This window comes from Lactuca virosa, chromosome 5 (assembly GCF_052849685.1).
Source record: "Lactuca virosa cultivar CGN04683 chromosome 5, Lactuca_virosa_CGN04683_v6, whole genome shotgun sequence".
Taxonomy (NCBI): domain Eukaryota; kingdom Viridiplantae; phylum Streptophyta; class Magnoliopsida; order Asterales; family Asteraceae; genus Lactuca; species Lactuca virosa.
The window spans coordinates 457,382,422-457,400,510 of NC_136430.1; positions in this window are offsets into that span (position 1 = coordinate 457,382,422).

Sequence of the window (18,089 nt, forward strand, 5' to 3'; positions counted from 1 at the left end):
GGCAAGGCCCATTATTGGCCCAATTTACTAAATTGGGCCCAACTTCCTTATTGGGCTTAACCCCATGATCCACTATCACCAAAATTGGTCCAAAACATATCTACTCAGAAAGTCCAACAAGGCCCAAACCCTACTAGCCCAAAAAGTAGCCCAAACCCAAAGCCCAAATCACCAAAAGTCCACAGAAGGCGTACGTTGGGCGTACCCCAAGGATATGCGGGGCGTACACGAGTCTCGCATTGACTGGAAAACGAGGTCATTAACTCAGTACGTTGGGCGTACAGAACCTTACGATGGGCATACGCAGGGTTTCACCAAAACCTTAATAAGTGCTTAATGGCTAAAGCACTTAAGCCCAAACTCCAGATCCAGTGACCAAATGTGCCTAGGAATCATAAAGTCTCGAAATTTATCACTTTGGAAGTCCAGAAAGCTCTTAATCCAAGGTCTTAATCCATTAAGACCCTTCTACTACATGCATGGGACATCATAAGCCATTGGGACCTCATTTTTATCACTTAAGACCTCTTCAAGGTCCAGAAAGGACAGCTTATCTCGTCTAAAATGCATCATGCACCATATTGGGGTTTTGGGACAATAAATGGTTCCATAATGCTAGAAAGGCTAGATCTATGACCTACAAGCATAAAGTTTGAAGCTTTTTACCTTCTGGAGCTTCTAGGGCACAACACAACTTTAGATCTACAAGCCAATCTCCTTCTTCAACTATTTGTTGCAATGGCTTCACCTTCAAGAACTCAAAATACCCACCAACTCACTTTCACACACAAGAACTAGGGTTTGGGGACGTTTTAGAAGATGGAGGCTGAGAAGGAGGAGAGAAAATGAGCCATAAGGATGTTTATATAGCCCCCAACCCGAGATATTAGGGTTTCCTTCTGTTATGAGTACGCCCAGCGTACCCTTATGTACGCGCAACGTACTCCTCCTGGTCCCAAAATTACAATTTAGCCCTTAGGCTCTTCATGGCTTTACCCTTCCATCCCCAGGGACTACGAACGACAAACTTGGGATGTTACAACTCTCCCCCACTTAAATTCGATTTCGTCCTCGAAATCATTCCTTACCATCCCCAGGTAATCCGACAACATGAGGGGCACCTCCACATCCATGACATCCGACGACTTTCGAAGGAGACTAAACCCAATGGGAATCTTTTCATTCCTGAGAAGACGATTCCACAATCTCATGCGACACACAATTCTTCACCACCTAAAACCCGCAATCTGGAAACCTGGATTCGGTCTGACTCCCTGTCCAACCACTCATAGTATCCATCGCTAGCTCTCTTCCCATTACTACTAACGGACTATTTGTTGGATTAGTGTCTAAGTCCATAACTATAATTGGTATGTACTTGACCCGATTTGGCATGGTCTATTTGGATTGCATGGCATCGGAACGATTTGGATATACTTTTGTGAGAAAAGGATATATATATGATTTATTAATATATTATAAGTTCTAATATATTAATATGAAATCATATTATTTAATTAGTATTGATCAATAATTAATTTGGAATTAATTATGTGATCAAAAGACACTAATTAAATATATGGGGATTGGTTGTGTAAATCATTCATTCTTATATATGTGGGCTTATGATCCATAGTTCTTCATGTTGGGCTAAACCCATGGATACTCCATGAAGGTTTTAACCCATGGAGCATGAAGAATATGGAAAGACATGAGTTATATGGTGTAACCCTAATAGCCACAATATATAAAGACCCCATAGCTCAAGAAAATTGTGCCTAAGGATTGATATGTGAGGGCTAGCTGATTTTGAGCATAAGGACTTTTCTCTCAAGTTATTCCAAGATGTTGTTGGTGTTGTGTGAACCATTTGAGGTGTCACACTTGGGGCACTAGGCTCTTAAGCTCCATGGAATCAAGCTACAACAAAGAGGTATGTTATTCTAACTAGCATCTTATTTGTTTATGTCAAATTGCATGCTAGTTATAGGTTTAATGCCTTGGAATCCATTTGCATGTATAATTAGTGAAAACATATATCCAAGGTATTCAGGGTTGTATGTGCACCATAGGATGTTGTAGTATACTAAAACACATCAGTGGTATCAGAGTCAAGGCTTGTTTTCATGTTATACTTGTTGAAATGGCTGAAAATCGAAAATTATGGCTTTCTGGGCACTGGACTCGCCGAGTCCACTGATGGACTCGCCGAGTCCATGAAGAAATTCATCCTACTCGTCGAGTAGGTTCATACACTCGACGAGTAGAAGCCCCTGACAGCATATTTTCGACTTTTAAGGCTGGAATTGGACTAGAATCATTACCCTACGCTGTTTTTGAACCTATAAACCTGTTTTTGATGTGGTAATGTTCATTCTAATCCAATTCAATAGATAATTGTCAATAGATTCATGTTTTGTATTAGTTTAGTGGTTAGGCTAATTACATGAAAATTGTTTGATTTGAATTATCTTGTTCTTATGAGTTCTTTAGGTTAATAGAAAATTTATGTGATAATTTTTTTTCAATCCAAATTGATCTAAATGTTCTTCATAATATGTGTTTTTGTAACTTGTCCTCAAGTTATATGAAAAGTCACATTTATGATTTTTAAAACTCATAAAATTTTCGTAAGTTATAAAAAATGAAGAGTCTCATTTTTAAATGTTTTAAAGTCTTCCATAACTTGTCCTCACGTTATGGAACTTGAAGAGTTTTTCCATTAAAACTACTTTAAACTCATAAGTTATGGAATTGAAAAGTTTTTTGAATTGTTCAAAACTTGCCCTCGAGTTTTGGAATTTGTAAAGTTTCCCCGCATGAATACTTTAATTCCAAGTTAAACCCTTAGAATTTTAAAAGTTAAAATTCAACCCTTATACTATTATAATATTAATAGTTAATAGTTATATATATGTATAAGAACAAAGTCAGTCTTACCGTTAGTAGGCCTCATTCACGAAGCCGGTCTATAAGGGGGGGTATAAGGTTACTGCCTATAAAATGGCAGTTTAATGGGTGTCCACTCTCACCCACCGCTTCCTTGACTGGTGGAGGGTCGTTAGCCGAACGGGTTTAACAGGACATTAATTCTCCCTTCATTAAAAGTATAATGATAAATACTAAGTAACTACACTTATAAATTCCCAATCTTAGTTACTTAGGAAAATGTGAATTTGGTGCTAACCCATGAAATTACACTTTGTACCTTGCTTAAGTCGTTAGTGGAGCGTGTGTGGTTAACCGGCACACTAACTTGGATTTAACAAGGTTGGCAAAGGGTGGCTTAAGGTTTATCATAGATCGGTAGAGCGCGTGTGGTTAACCGGCACATCGATTAGGTGATAAATATTAAGGGTACCAAGTATATTTGCATGGTTATTCACACCTTGTTTGTGATCCTCGGCATCCCAGTCACAAACTTGAGAGGGCACAATAGAGATTTAAACATGCCATTGAAAAGTTCAATGAATCTCAAAAAAGATCTAGGAGTTTTAAACCAATTAAAAACCTAATTCCTATTTCGTTTTTCATGGTGGAAATTGGTGAATCGTCATTCGCCTACCTTCAAATATTTTATAGCTTGGATTACGGCATCCCTCTTCCAAGTTATAAAATATTGTGTTGGGTCCTAGCCTTAGTATTTCATATTGGGTGTTATATTAAGGACTTAAATCAACTAACTTGAATTTCTCCTTTTTTTTAGATGTCTAGTTCAGACAACTATGATCTTCCCAAATCTCTTGAAACAAGTTCTCCTAATGAAGATGATGTCCCGTGGTTGGATCATGGAAATCATATTTCTCTTCCTCCACCTCCTCCAATAATTCTCCCAAACCCACAAGTTTAAAGACTTGAATAGTTTAAGGTCACTCAAGCCCTATTGGCAAGTTTATGTGCACTCACATCTTGGAGATGAAGTCACATATTGACAAACCGGGAGAGTTGGGTGTCAAAGTCTTGAGGAAGTTGGTTTTTGACTAGGTTCTTCAATCACTTTCTAAGTCACATAGTGAGTTCTTTAAGGAATACTATGTAACAGACTATGACATGACCCTTATTGATCTTACCTATTTGCTTGTTGCTGCTGAATCAGCAATGATTTAGGGCACTGGTAAAGCAAATTTGATTGGAAGATCTACTTCCCAAACTTCCATGGACATTGACAATGGTAACATTGAAAATCCAGAAAAAGCTTTCTCTTCCCAATGGAAAGGGATCAGCCATAGTCAACTCGGTTGACCAAATGGTAAAGAGAGAGGCTAAGTCTGAGATAGTCCCGTGTACCATTCCTAAAGGGTCCATATGTTTCTATTGCCAATGGAAGGGGCATTGGTTGCGAAGCTGCCCTATTTACCTGAAATATCATGAGGATGGTAAAGTCAAAAGTTTGACTCTACTTCGGGTAAAGTCCACTATCTGACTCTATTAAGTTCCTACTTGGAGATTCTTATACATGATGTGAATAGGTCACATGTTGATGTTTAAGAATCAAAGAAAAGAGGAAGCTTAAAGGAAGAATATGCTGATTCTGATCGCGAGGATGGATTTCGATCGCATGGTTCGGTGATCAGAATTTTGAGCTGCTGCTTAAGAGTTATGATGGATTGCTTAAAAATAGATAACAACATAGTTTCATATGCATTTGCATTGTAAGGATAAGTTTTTCCGCAAGTTTTAAAATAAAAGATAAAGTTTTGTTTTTATTTATTTTAAATATTTTACAATGAAATTTGTGAAAAATTGTTGTTTATATGATTCCATTGATGGCCATATTGGAAAATTGATTTGATTCTTTCGTTTGTGGTAGTGTCATAATTTACCAAATAAGGAAAGATTCTCATCACCCAAGTTTCAGTTGGATAGAAACTTGGAATCATGCAACTTCTATTGTATGATGAATGAGAATTTTCATCTTTGGGAAATTAAGACTAATTCCTTGATCACAGGTATATGTGAGTCAAGTGAAGGATTAGGGGATCAGGTACACTTGAGGGTGCGCTGGTCAGGTCCACCACAGAGAACGATAAGACTATTCGTTATGATTTACTAAAGTTTAGTAAATATGGTTGTGCTTACAAGTTTAAGTGTACTTCTGAAACATTGGAAAAGTTTCAATGTAAGGCAGAACGAATAAGAAGAATCAAATTAGGCAGAAAGATAAAAGTTTCTCAAATCTGAAAAGATGGGAGAGTACTTTAGTATCGTGTTTTATGATTATGTTAGTGATTAATAAACCATATCACAATTGATCCTCTAAGGACATCTTAGTGCATTTGTTTGGCTAAGAAGAGGAATCGTGGATTGTTGAAATGGTTAAAATCAAAAGATGAATCATACTTCGTTCCAAAACAAGTCTTAGAGTCATACTCCAAGATTGTAACTTGAGTGACATAATCTTCAGAAGGTTTATAACACTTGTCAAATGTAGAATAAGATGTTTCTTATTCTTTGTACATTTGAAATTGGTAAGTTGTGATGTTTTGGATAAAACAAAGACCAACTAAGACCAATTGAGTAAAGTGTTTTATCTTGATAAGTATCCGCACTAACTCTTGAATATTTGTTTTGTCAAGGAATGGTTCTTGACAAGTGAATCTTATATGTCAAGAGGTCAGTGGGAGTCTTAAAGATCTTGAAAAGTTTCAAGAACTAATCAAGAATAAAAACCTGTTGTTTATCACTAGCACACGACTTGAGGCTTGTAACCTATCGTCTTGACATATTCTTGTTTCTGTGCACATTCCAGTTAAAAGTTGACTATGCATGTAAGTTCTATGAGTTCTCGGTTGTTTGCATAACTACTTGGAAGCAATGGTAGGCCATTGAGCTGCCAAGTGGCAAGAAGTTAAGATTGCACAAGTTCAATCCATATGAGTTTGGATTTGTCACTAACCTTGTCTTGTGATTATGGTTCTGACAAATTTACATGGATAAGAACACATACACCATAAAATCTAAGTGGCATAAGGTTTCTCTTCGATTCATGAAAATGATGGTGAGAAAACTCTTTCACTAATTAGATTTTAGGTAGATAGCAATTGTGATATTTTCATTCTCAAAGTCGTTAGTGGAGCGTGTGTGGTTAACCGGCACACTAACATGGACTTGTGAGAAATGGCAAAGATCTAAACAAATTGAGACTATAATTACGACATCCCTTTTTATAGTTCTACAAATTGTTTAGACACACATGTGAGCTATCTAAGAAAAGGTGTATGATTTTTGATAAAGTTTTATCAAAGCATCTCGTATCAGAAATCTAAACTTTGGTAAGAAAGTCAATAAAGTATTGATTTCTAGAAGTCCAGCTGATTTATGAGTACATGTCAAAGCTAGTGGGAGCATAATGGTTATGCTAGTAATTATTATGCTAGTGGGGGGCATAATCAATTATGATAGCTGTTGCGAGTTAGCAATGTTAATTATAGAAAAAAAAAGTTTCAATTTGCAAAATGTGCTTTGCAGGGTTTGAAAAGTTGTTTTGCTATAATTAAGGGAGAGGAAATTATACTTCATTTCAATTCTAAAAGCTTAGATTGAGATTTTAATCATCTTTAGTCAAGGATATATATATATATATATATATATATATATATATATATATATATATATATATATATATATATGAATTTTATGTTGGAATGGTTCAACATAAGGAAATTCTATATATATTGTGTTCTCAAAATTCGATTATGATTACGGCATCCCTCTTCATAGTCGAATTATGAAAACATGGCAAATAAAAAATATTGTAGCAAAAGATTGGTCTAGGATCATGTCTTTATGTGAGACATCATGAATCGTGTCCCATATGCTTCGGATATAGGATCGATTACATGTGCTATAATATTTATCCTTCTAAATTTTCCTAATGCCTAGGGCATTAAGAGGGGAAAAGGTCTAGAATTGGATATGACTAAAATGATTAAGCAATTGTCGAGAACAATCTGAGGTTTACCAAAGATTGGTTGTCCGTGGACAATTGGAAGTATGGTGTAAATTTTTGGAGACGACCATATTGACATATTCTGAAAGGAGGCAACTCTTGTTCAGAAGTGATAGTCAAAATGGGAATGTGGAAATGTTTCCATAGGTGGAAGTTATTCATTAAATCTGTGTAAGATTAGAGAACTTAATGCAAGAACGATGTTCAAAGGAATGTACTTTGAATCTGAGACTTCGGTTCCATGGAATTGATCTCCATTGGAGTACTTTGTAATGTCTGTTGCCAAGTCTTTGTGACTTTGTGCATAGTCATTACAAGAGGATCAATGCATTTGAGTTTAGAATCTAACAGATATCGGTAAATGGTAGGAATTTGGAATTCGTACATTTACGATAAGGATTTGGGATTGTGAAATGAGAATCATTGAAATTATGTTCAATTGATCTATTCCACACAAAGTAAGGATCATAGACAAACATAGTGTGCATACTCGGTGTATGACATAACTATTGTTTGGACAAACATAGTGTGCATGCTTGGAGCATGGCATGACTATTGTTTTAATTCAAGTATTAAGTTGATTATTTGAAACATTATGCAATGAATAATGTGTAATCAATATGGTGATAAATAAAAAGGTGTTCTATGTATATTCATAAGTTCTGAGACCATATTGGATTCGATTATTCTTGTGTTTCGCTTTGCATGTTTTGACTTCCAGAATAACCAGGTCTTTCTTCCCGAATGACTAAGTTATTCAAACCATCCACAGTCGATAATACGTTGGAAGTAGGTATTAAGTCGAGACTGTCATGAATTGGGTTTGTAGATGTCTAAGGTGTTGGACATAGCAAGAGTTGCTACAACATTCATGAGTGCTCCTGGAATGAGATTCGAGTATTGGATTCAACCCACGCTCATTTGAATCACTTCATGGATTTTATCACGAGTGAATCATGAGACGATAATATCATATAAGTCTTCAAACCTAGAGATATTAGTTGTTGACTATGAGTTGGTTATACATTGATTGTACGAAAACGCATTGGTAACACGATGTTATAAAACGTGCCTTTGTGTATGATTCAACAAGTAGGACAACAAGCATATGAGTCGAAGTTTATCCATTCCTTTTACCCTTGGAGGGATAAAAGCGATATATGTAGGCCCCTCGATGATTTGGTGATGAAAAACGTAAGTGCTCGGCCGGGCCTGGACTGATTTTATTTGTTCAATTAGTCAGTCGTCATAAATCGGAAATCGGGAAACAACATATGGACAGAGAGAATGATTATAATCCATGTCTCAGTACATATGATATCTAGAATGGAGGAATATATGATCCCTTATCTAATGGACGCGTCATTGATTTGTTCAGAGTACGACAACGGCTTTTAAGAGCTACGATTTCTAGTCGGGTTGTAGAGTCATACACAATAATAGTTTTAGACTTATCCAAGTGGGAGACTGTTGGATTAGTGTCTAAGTCCATAACTATAATTGGTATGTACTTGGCCCGATTTGGCATGGTCCATTTGGATTGCATGGCATCGGAACGATTTGGATATACTTTTGTGAGAAAAGGATATATATATATGATTTATTAATATATTATAAGTTCTAATATATTAATATGAAATCATATTATTTAATTAGTATTGATCAATAATTAATTTGGAATTAATTATGTGATCAAAAGACACTAATTAAATATATGGGGATTGGTTGTGTAAATCATTCATTCTTATATATGTGGGCTTATGATCCATAGTTCTTCATGTTGGGCAAAAACCCATGAAGTAACCCATGGATACTCCATGGAGGTTTTAACCCATGGAGCATGAAGAATATGGAAAGACATGAGTTACATGGTGTAACCCTAATAGCCACAATATATAAAGACCCCATAGCTCAAGAAAATTGTGCCTAAGGATTGATATGTGAGGGCTAGCCGATTTTGAGCATAAGGACTTTTCTCTCAAGTTATTCCAAGTTGTTGTTGGTGTTGTGTGAACCATTTGAGGTGTCACACTTGGGGCACTAGGCTCTTAAGCTCCATGGAATCAAGCTACAATAAAGAGTTATGTTATTCTAACTAGTATCTTATTTGTTTATGTCACACTTGGGGCACTAGGCTCTTAAGCTCCATGAAAACATAGATCCAAGGTATTCAGGGTTGTATGTGCACCATAGGATGTTGTAGTATACTAAAACCCATCACTATTCAGCCCTGGGAACCTGAAGTTCCTACCCGAAATAGAACCATGGGTCATATTCTGTTGAATCCCTGCCCCTACGACTCAATGTTGGCCCGCACCGGGTATCTTGGCCAACTGCATAAAGCAGGACCACCTCAGCCCGATCAAGCACAACATGCCACCTAATAGACCATCCAGATAAAATGTCCACATAATACCGACGATAATCTACCATGCCGCTCCTTGTCGTCCACCACATCCATAGAATACAGTCCCACAAGCGATTACCACCAACAACATACCTACCACTACCGGCCAACCAGACAAAATCCTGATGATCCAAAATATCGGAAACCCAACTTTCCCTCTTCCTGAAGCGAACCCTTTGTGCTGACAGGATAATGCGTCCTTTAGCTCCCAAAATATCATACAAAAAAATCAACCCACTAAAAAAACACGAACACTCATGTCTGGCCCAATCAGCCTTGGGGTGGAATACCAGGCATGCCTACGACGGGTCCAGTCATCCCTAGGATGGAATACCCTCATATCCCCACACATGTTTGGCCCAATCAACCCTCGGGTTGGAATACCAAACATATCAGATCCAATCAGTCATAGGGTCCGGTCATCCTTAGGATGGAATACCCTAAATTGGAATACCTCTATGGACATAACTCGGGTCTACTCATAACTTGAGACCCAAGGATCTATCTTTACATCTCATCCACAATCCTCTGATCCGTCGCAACCGAGTACAACTCCTCCGAATCTCAACAAAACATCCAATCCGAACGCGCTCCTACCAGAGACATAACCAACACAATCTTTATGCCCACAGCCTATGACTGGAATACCCTTACATGGTCCTCATCATAGGTCTGGATTGCCTCTGAGCCCACAGCATGAGTCTGGTATGCCCTCACCGGCCCTCAGCTCATGACTGGAATGCTCCCGCTAACCTATAGACACCGTTGTCGTCACTTCAGATGTCCAGCACTCCATCCTGGAGGTACTCACCTCCTCCATTGCCCAAGAAGGCCTAATCAATGTCCTTCACAACACCAACAAACGTCATAGTACTGAAACCTCACCCCACACTATCCACTTGCAGAACAAGTTGCTACCCCATAACACATATAATGAGTCGCCACAGACGATCAGGAGAAAGATCTAACCCAGTTCCCAGAACCTGAATGACAAGACGTTCCAATCCCAAGGCTTCCTAAAGCTGATGAATACCCATTCGGATCTACTCCCAGTCCCCAGCTGGAGTATTACCCGATCCAAGAATATTAATTCTTTTGAGACCCTCCGAACTGATGAGATCACGAAGATCCTCTGTACTACATCCGATCTCTAATAACAACTTCCGATCAACCAAAATACACCGGAGTCTTCAACCTACTCCATCAGCATGTTCAATACTTTGGGGACAGACCTACTTATTGCTATAGCATATCAGCATACTTGATACCCGAACATAGATCTACAAACAAATACAGAGTCTTCAGCATGACTGGACCGCCTCACCATGCCTTCAGTCTATCTGGACCGTCCTCCGAGCCTTCGGCCTGACTGGTACGCCCCACCGGCCTTCAATCTATCTGGGCCGCTCTAAACTGTTGATCATCTCCCTGGACCACCCCTCCTGGTGATCTTTCCCATGCAGACTGTTCTCACCCGCTTGGGGTTCCGAACCCCTGATCCATTCCTTGGACTCTAACCCCGGCCTAACCCTAGGCCTCATGTCAATCGTCCACCCTCTTGGAATTCGTGGTCTGCTCCCTGACCCGCGTGTCTACCACATATGATAAATAACCCGCACACCCGTGCTGAAACTATTGTCGAGCCCTGGAAGCTAACAAAACCCTCAATCTATCAATCCAAAACCCTCAGAGTCGAGCACACCCTGACCGAATACTCGAACTGAACTCAATTCATGACTAAAACTCCAACATGGTTTCCCAACTTCTGCTATCAAGCACCAAGAAAACGTGATACACATGTTAGGGAGTTTTACCGCACTCCCCAACTCACACAACCCTCAAACCAAACAACCACTTGGTTTGTCTTCCTTCCTGACTACGATGCGAAACTTAACTCATTTTCAACACCGCTCCTACTTCTGTACCCCGGGACGATTCTCCCCTACTTAGATTCGACTAAGTCTTCACAATACATGAAAATTGGAGAATTCCCAATCTCTATCACTTTCCAACGATCCATCCGATAACAACCAACTCTTCTAACTAGCGCTCCATTACTATCCAATCCCAATTGACCACACACTTCTAAGAACCAGATGAACATTTCCCGAATCCTAGTGAAACCGATAATCACTAATGCTTGAATGATCCCACACTCAAATCCTGAAGACCAAAAGACAGATGCTCCAACTAATACCTCGGCGACGAGCTACTTCCCTTGGTGCTTTCGTCCGTCAATCACGAACAGTTGCTAAAACCACTTATTTCTGAAAATGCTGACTAACCCTTCTGTGGGACCCTATCCGCGGACCTCCCACATAACACCCCTTTTTCCAAAGGTGCTCCAAACAAGTCTCCCGCTCTCGGGTTCTAGAAATCATTTCACTCAGGGTTCGCACCCTGACTCACTCACCCGCTCAAACTTCCACAGCTGAACTGCAGTAGCTGAAGCAACCTCTGCCATAGCCTGGGCTACAAACTATTCCCAAGACATAGTATACAATCCCAACACTGCAATAGGTCACATAATCAATCCTTACCGCCTGATACTAGAGATCCAAGGCAAACCGGACCTCACAAAATACTTATGCAACCTCGACCCACCTGCGCTCACCGGCGCTGAAATAATGTCGCCAATCCATGCAACCAACTGACCTCGAGCTAAAATACAACCTGATCCTGGGGTCACAAGCCTTCTCACTCATTCGAGCTCGAAAACTAAAAAGGCACAATCCTTGCCCGATAAAACGACAGTCCGGTCCTTCAATTAACCATTCTACTTCCAGTTGCAAAAGTCCAGCTGAACATAATAATCACTCCTTTTCGGAGTCCCCGCGACTCGCATTCTGGCCTCGAGCAAAACTCCCGAAGCCTCAAATCCATACACTCCTGTGAAAGCTACTCCCGCTCAGCCCGCGAAATATAATGAGTACAGAATATCTCCCTGATCTCAAGTAACCGCAACCCTCCGCTCATCAGAATATGTCCCAGTACTGGAAAGCTCGACCAGCTCCTCCCCTTGCCGTCTTTACAACTGCTATAGCTGCCGCGGCAACCGTCTCGGCAATGGATGCATAGCACTCGTCGAAATACTCAACCATGGCGGTCTTAATAGACCCAAACATCTCTGGAAACTGTCCTCGGACAACCCCCGATCACCTCCTCCCGGATAATCTCACTGACACGGTCCTCTGAAAATGCTGGCCTATCCTGGCTGCCAGCTTCCGATCCTAACCTGGATCCGGTCTTAAGACGTCTCGTAACCACCATTCTGGTAATACACCAGAAAGATCTCTGATAATCCATATAATGACGGGGGACCAATTCCCAACCCAACTCTAGGGGTTGTGACTTCCTTGCTACGCGTATGGGTCCTGTGCTTTCAGTAGTACGGGCCCATACTACCTTCCACACCTACCCATATTTGTCTCAAGTATCATCACAACGCCCTAACAATATACATAATCATAATGAGCGCTCAATCTTCAATCCTAGAGGAATGCTAAATATCTTCTAACTAGCCTCCCGGCCTCACACAACCCACCCATCCATGAAACTTCCACCAACCATGCAGCACTAGTGTATGCTAGCCATACATAACGTTGGACCCTATAGACTTTCGAATATCTGATCCTACCATAAGCCCCTAATCAACAAGAACAGAACATAAGGCCAAATCAAACATTTTCAGGCTATAAGATCTTAATTATGTACAGTCGTGATACATACACAAGCAACTACAGTAATGATGTCAATCTCATATAAGGAAAACCCTAGGCTAGCAGGCATCATGTAATCAGGCAATTATATCATGCAATTCCTGAAGATCCCTAGCCTAGTACTAACATGATGTTCTAACATATCACATAATCAAATAACTGCATGGTATTTTGGGGTCTACTTACTGGCTCCGGCTGATCGTACACTTTGCATCCTCCCTTCTTATTTTGAAAACCATTTAAAATCATTTTGAAAACATTTATCCTTAGTTTGAGACTGGATTCACACGAGTGTTCCTCCAATTCACTCAAACCAAGGCTCTGATACCAACTTATAACACCCATAAAATTCGAGCCAAATTAAAACTTTTTAAATCATTTAAAACCACTCAGTTATTACAATTTGTTTTCAAAATAGTTTAAACATCAGAGTTCCTAGAAATCATATTCATCAATCGAGGAAGTGTACGGTCACGCCTTCGCCTTCCCGCGATCATCCGTTGAACCTGAAACAATAAACTGAAACTGTAAGCCCGAAAGCTTAGTGAGTTACCCCCAAAATACTCATACACACAACAATACACATACAATAACAAACATCATACTATGGGTCCAATCATCCATCGGTATGGAATACCCCAGGCCCTCAACCATCGGGTTGGAATGCCAACATACCGTAACACTTATACAAATAATCAACATGTACTGGGTCCACAGCTTTACAGACTGGATTACCCCTGGGCCCACAGTGTGAGTCTGGATTGCCTTCCGGACCCATAGCTCGCATTTGTATTACCATCGAGCCCACAGTACGAGTCTCCCTTAGCTCGTATCTGGAATGCTCCCGGGTTTGTTGGTTACCGCACGGAGCAGTTTCACCTCAACCCATCCCACATAATATGTCGATATATAACACAACTAATGCTCATACAGATAATCACATCATACTACAGGTAGTCCTACATATCTACCTAACTGACATAACAACTAGCATGCAGACAGTCAGACCAACTATAGGTCACTAAGCATAACCACATCCGATCTACCAGGATACCGCTCTAACAGATCATACTAGCATATAACCATCCTATCTACCAGGATACCGAGCTAACATATCATAATAGTAATGATCCCAATAACAAAACAAAGGGCCAGCCTTGGTGCCTTAGACCCTTGAGTACAGTGAGGATAACTCACCTCGCAATGCCGACCTGAACTGAAGTATCAACTCCCGAATCGCTATCTCACCGGAAATCCCGAACTATCACATGATAAATACCAAGTCATTACACATCATAACAATCTTGGCTAAGGGTCCACCCAATCCATCATGTCCATTCTCTTTTATTGGGCCAAGTACCAATCCAAAGCCCATAACCTTGAAAGTCTTTATGCAAGGCCTATTATTGGCCCAATATACTAAATTGGGCCCAACTTCTTTATTGGGCTTAACCCCATGATCCACTATCACCAAAACTGGTCCAAAACATATCTACTCAGAAAGTCCAGCAAGGCCCAAACCCTACTAGCCCAAAAAGTAGCCCAAACCCAAAGCCCAAATCACCAAAAGTCCATAGAAGGCATATGCCGGGGAACCGCCGAGGACCGAGAATAAAAACTCCTGTGCCGTTGTTGTGCGAGTCATGAGCCGTCGAGGATGCTGGGTAAGTCACTGCAAGCTATCCTTCCCCTTTTCTCTCTCGTTACTGTGTGGGTGTGGCGTCGGAATCGCCTGTCGCCGCCGGTGGCCATGAGGGCTGTTGTCTTTGTTTTTCCGGCGACGCCTGACGCTGAGTGGTGGTTGATTGTGCTCATGTTTGATTTTAAGGGTTGTTTTCGGTAATTGTGGTGTAGATTGTGTACATTTGGGGCCGAAAACCCACTGCCACCACCTCATGGTGGTGGCTGCCACCGTTCTGCCACCCTTTGCCGCCACCAGCCACCGTGGGAGGTGGCTGTGTGTGTGTGATTATTATGTATGAAGTGGTATGTGTTATTTTGGGCGAGAACCATCACCACCACCATTGAAAATGGTGGTTGCCGCCGCCCGCCGCCATGAGCCGCTGTCGATCACCACCACCCGAGGTGGTGGTGGGTGCTTCCCGATCTAGTGGAACCCTGGTGGGGCTTAAACACTTAACCTTGGGCTGGGATGGTTTACTATTGGGCAAGAAACCCTAATTAGGGTTTGGAAAACCCTAATTTTAGGTTTGCTGGTTTGGATTGTGTCGGGACCCGCGGTTGGACTGTTAGAGTGATATTGTGAATTATACCCGACTTCATTGTGTGAGTGGCCTAGTGGAGTGATGGAATTAATGGGTTAAGTGAGAGCACTTAACCCTAAACGTCATTTCATGTGAAAACCCTAATTTTGCTTGGGCCTGAGATGGGCCTTTATTTTGGGCTTTGATGACTGGGCTACTGATGGGCCATCCAAGAACAATCGTGTGGAATAGAATATGTAGATGGGATTTAGGGTAAGGCCCAAATGAGGGTTTGGGCCCAATTTGGAAAATTGGGCCATAGTTGGACCTTTAAGGACCTTTGTGAGCCCATTTGGTATTGGGCCTTGGTGGGCCCAATGGGCTTGAGTTATTTATGGACCGAGTCGGTGGACCATATTTAGACCTAATATGTGAAGGTTTGGTCTTAAGTCCTAATGGGGTTAATTATGGGTTTGGCTCAGTGTTAGAAGTCGGAGTACAGCAGCAGCAGCATGTATCGGATCTGTTCGCCATCCGAGGTGAGTCTTCTCACTATACTTACTTGTGTGGTGATTTGTGTGTGACCGGAGGGTCTTGTTCGTGTTATTGAACAGAGGGTCTTATTTGCACTATTGACCGGAGGGTCTTAGTACATTATTGACCAGAGGGTCTCAGTACATATAGACCAGAGGGTCTTAGTACATTATCGACCGCAGGGTCTTATTTGTTTATAATGTGTTATGTGTTATCGTGCATATTGTCTTTATGACTTATGCTGTTATGGCAATCTGTTTATATATTGATCTCATGTGTTTATTTGAGTACTGTGATATCCTGCATTATGTCTATGTGATTTATGTTGTGTATTTATTATGAGCTTACAGAGTTAGGACCGGAGGGTCCACAGAGTTAGGACCGAAGGGTCCATTAGAGTTGTGGGACCGGAGGGTCCTACTGAGACACATTGACCGGAGGGTCTTACAGAGTTATAGCCTCGAGTAAATAATGAGTTGTATTTGGTATTTTGGGGAACTCACTAAGCTTCATGCTTACCGTGTTATGTGATATGTGTTTCAGGTACTTCTCAGAGTCGCGGGAAGGCGCCAGCTTGATTGTACACACGAGATAAAGAGTTATGTTTTGGAGGATCCTGGATTATTAATCAAACAATTATGGAGTTGTGTTTTGTTAATTTGATAATTGGGATTTTTGTGAAATGTATTACGAGAATTTATAATTTAAAAATGAAAAAAAAAATTGTTTGAAAATTTACGGTGTTACACAAGAAATGGTTCCATAATGCTAGAAAGGCTAGATCTATGACCTACAAGCATAAAGTTTGAAGCTTTTTACCTTCTGGAGCTTCTAGGGCACAACACAACTTCAGATCTACAAGCCAATCTCCTTATTCAACTATTTGTTGCAATGGCTTCACCTTTAAGAGCTCAAAATACCCACCAACTCACTTTCACACACAAGAACTAGGGTTTGGGGATGTTCGGGAAGATGGAGGCTGAGAAGGAGGAGAGAAAATGAGCCATAAGGATGTTTATATAGTCCCCAACCCGAGATATTAGGGTTTCCTTCTGTTATGAGTACACCCAGTGTACACAAGTGTACACCCAGCGTACTAGGGCGCGCCCTAGTACGCTCAATGTACCCTTATGTACGCGCAGCGTACTCCTCTTGGTCCCAAAATTACAATTTAGCCCTTAGGCTCTTCATGGCTTTACCCTTCCATCCCCACGGACTAAGAATGACAAACTTGGGATGTTACAAGTTGATGGAAGTGAGAAAAAGTAAAAGAAATTGGTGTTCATGGGTTCCATTAAAAAATATGAATTGGAAAGAAATAGAAGGAAAACTTTCTCTCCTAACTTTCATTTCAATCTGGAAGGATTTAGAGAGAAATAAACAAAATGTTTAATTGTCCTTTGACTTTTCTCCAACTCCGGAACACAAAATACAAATTTATTTTCATTTCCATTCTCTTCTTTTATCTCCTAAACTTCTTTCCCATTCTTTCCGTTTATTTGTTAATAATCGAGAACTAGGCGTGAAACACATATGCAAGCTATAAAGCTCATCACTTGTGTTTAATCTTGGTGTACACTGCACTTCGACATTCAGTGATTAGAAGCGGTCCCAGATTATGAGTTTAGGATTGACCTAATAACTTGGGGACTAAGTCTAACATGTCTGATCATGCGCCATCTTATGTTGGTGATGCCTTAGGCCTATAGGACCCAATCAATAAAATATCTCTAGTTTGTGTTAGTGATTTTAGTGTTATCAACATATTTTGGTGTAATTATTATTAATATGGAGATAGGTTGCCTTATATTTACTCACCGATACTGGAGGTGTGGGGTGCACACTTGAAGTGATAATATGAACTCGAGAATACGGGGGTCCGGGGTAACGCCCCTAGGTGCAAGGTTCGAAGGGGCAATGCCCCTGGCGAGCTCTAGGGGTAGCGCCCTTACGGGGTCCAAAGGACAAGGCCCCTTGCAGGGTCCAAAGGACAAAGCCCCTGGCGGTGGTCCAACGAATTTCTATAACAAGAAAGAGCCCAAACACACATTTCCCACCAAAAATAGGTTGTGGCGGTTGGATTATGTGTATAAGGTCTTAACTAAATTTGTATAATCTTAGTGAATAAAAGTAAAGTCCTTTTTATGTTGCCCTCATAACTAGGAAAATAGATGGGATTGAAATTTATAGAGAGATAAAATGATTTATTAATATATTATATGATTAATATATTAATTAGAAATAGTTAATAATTAATTAAGAATTAGTCAGAATTA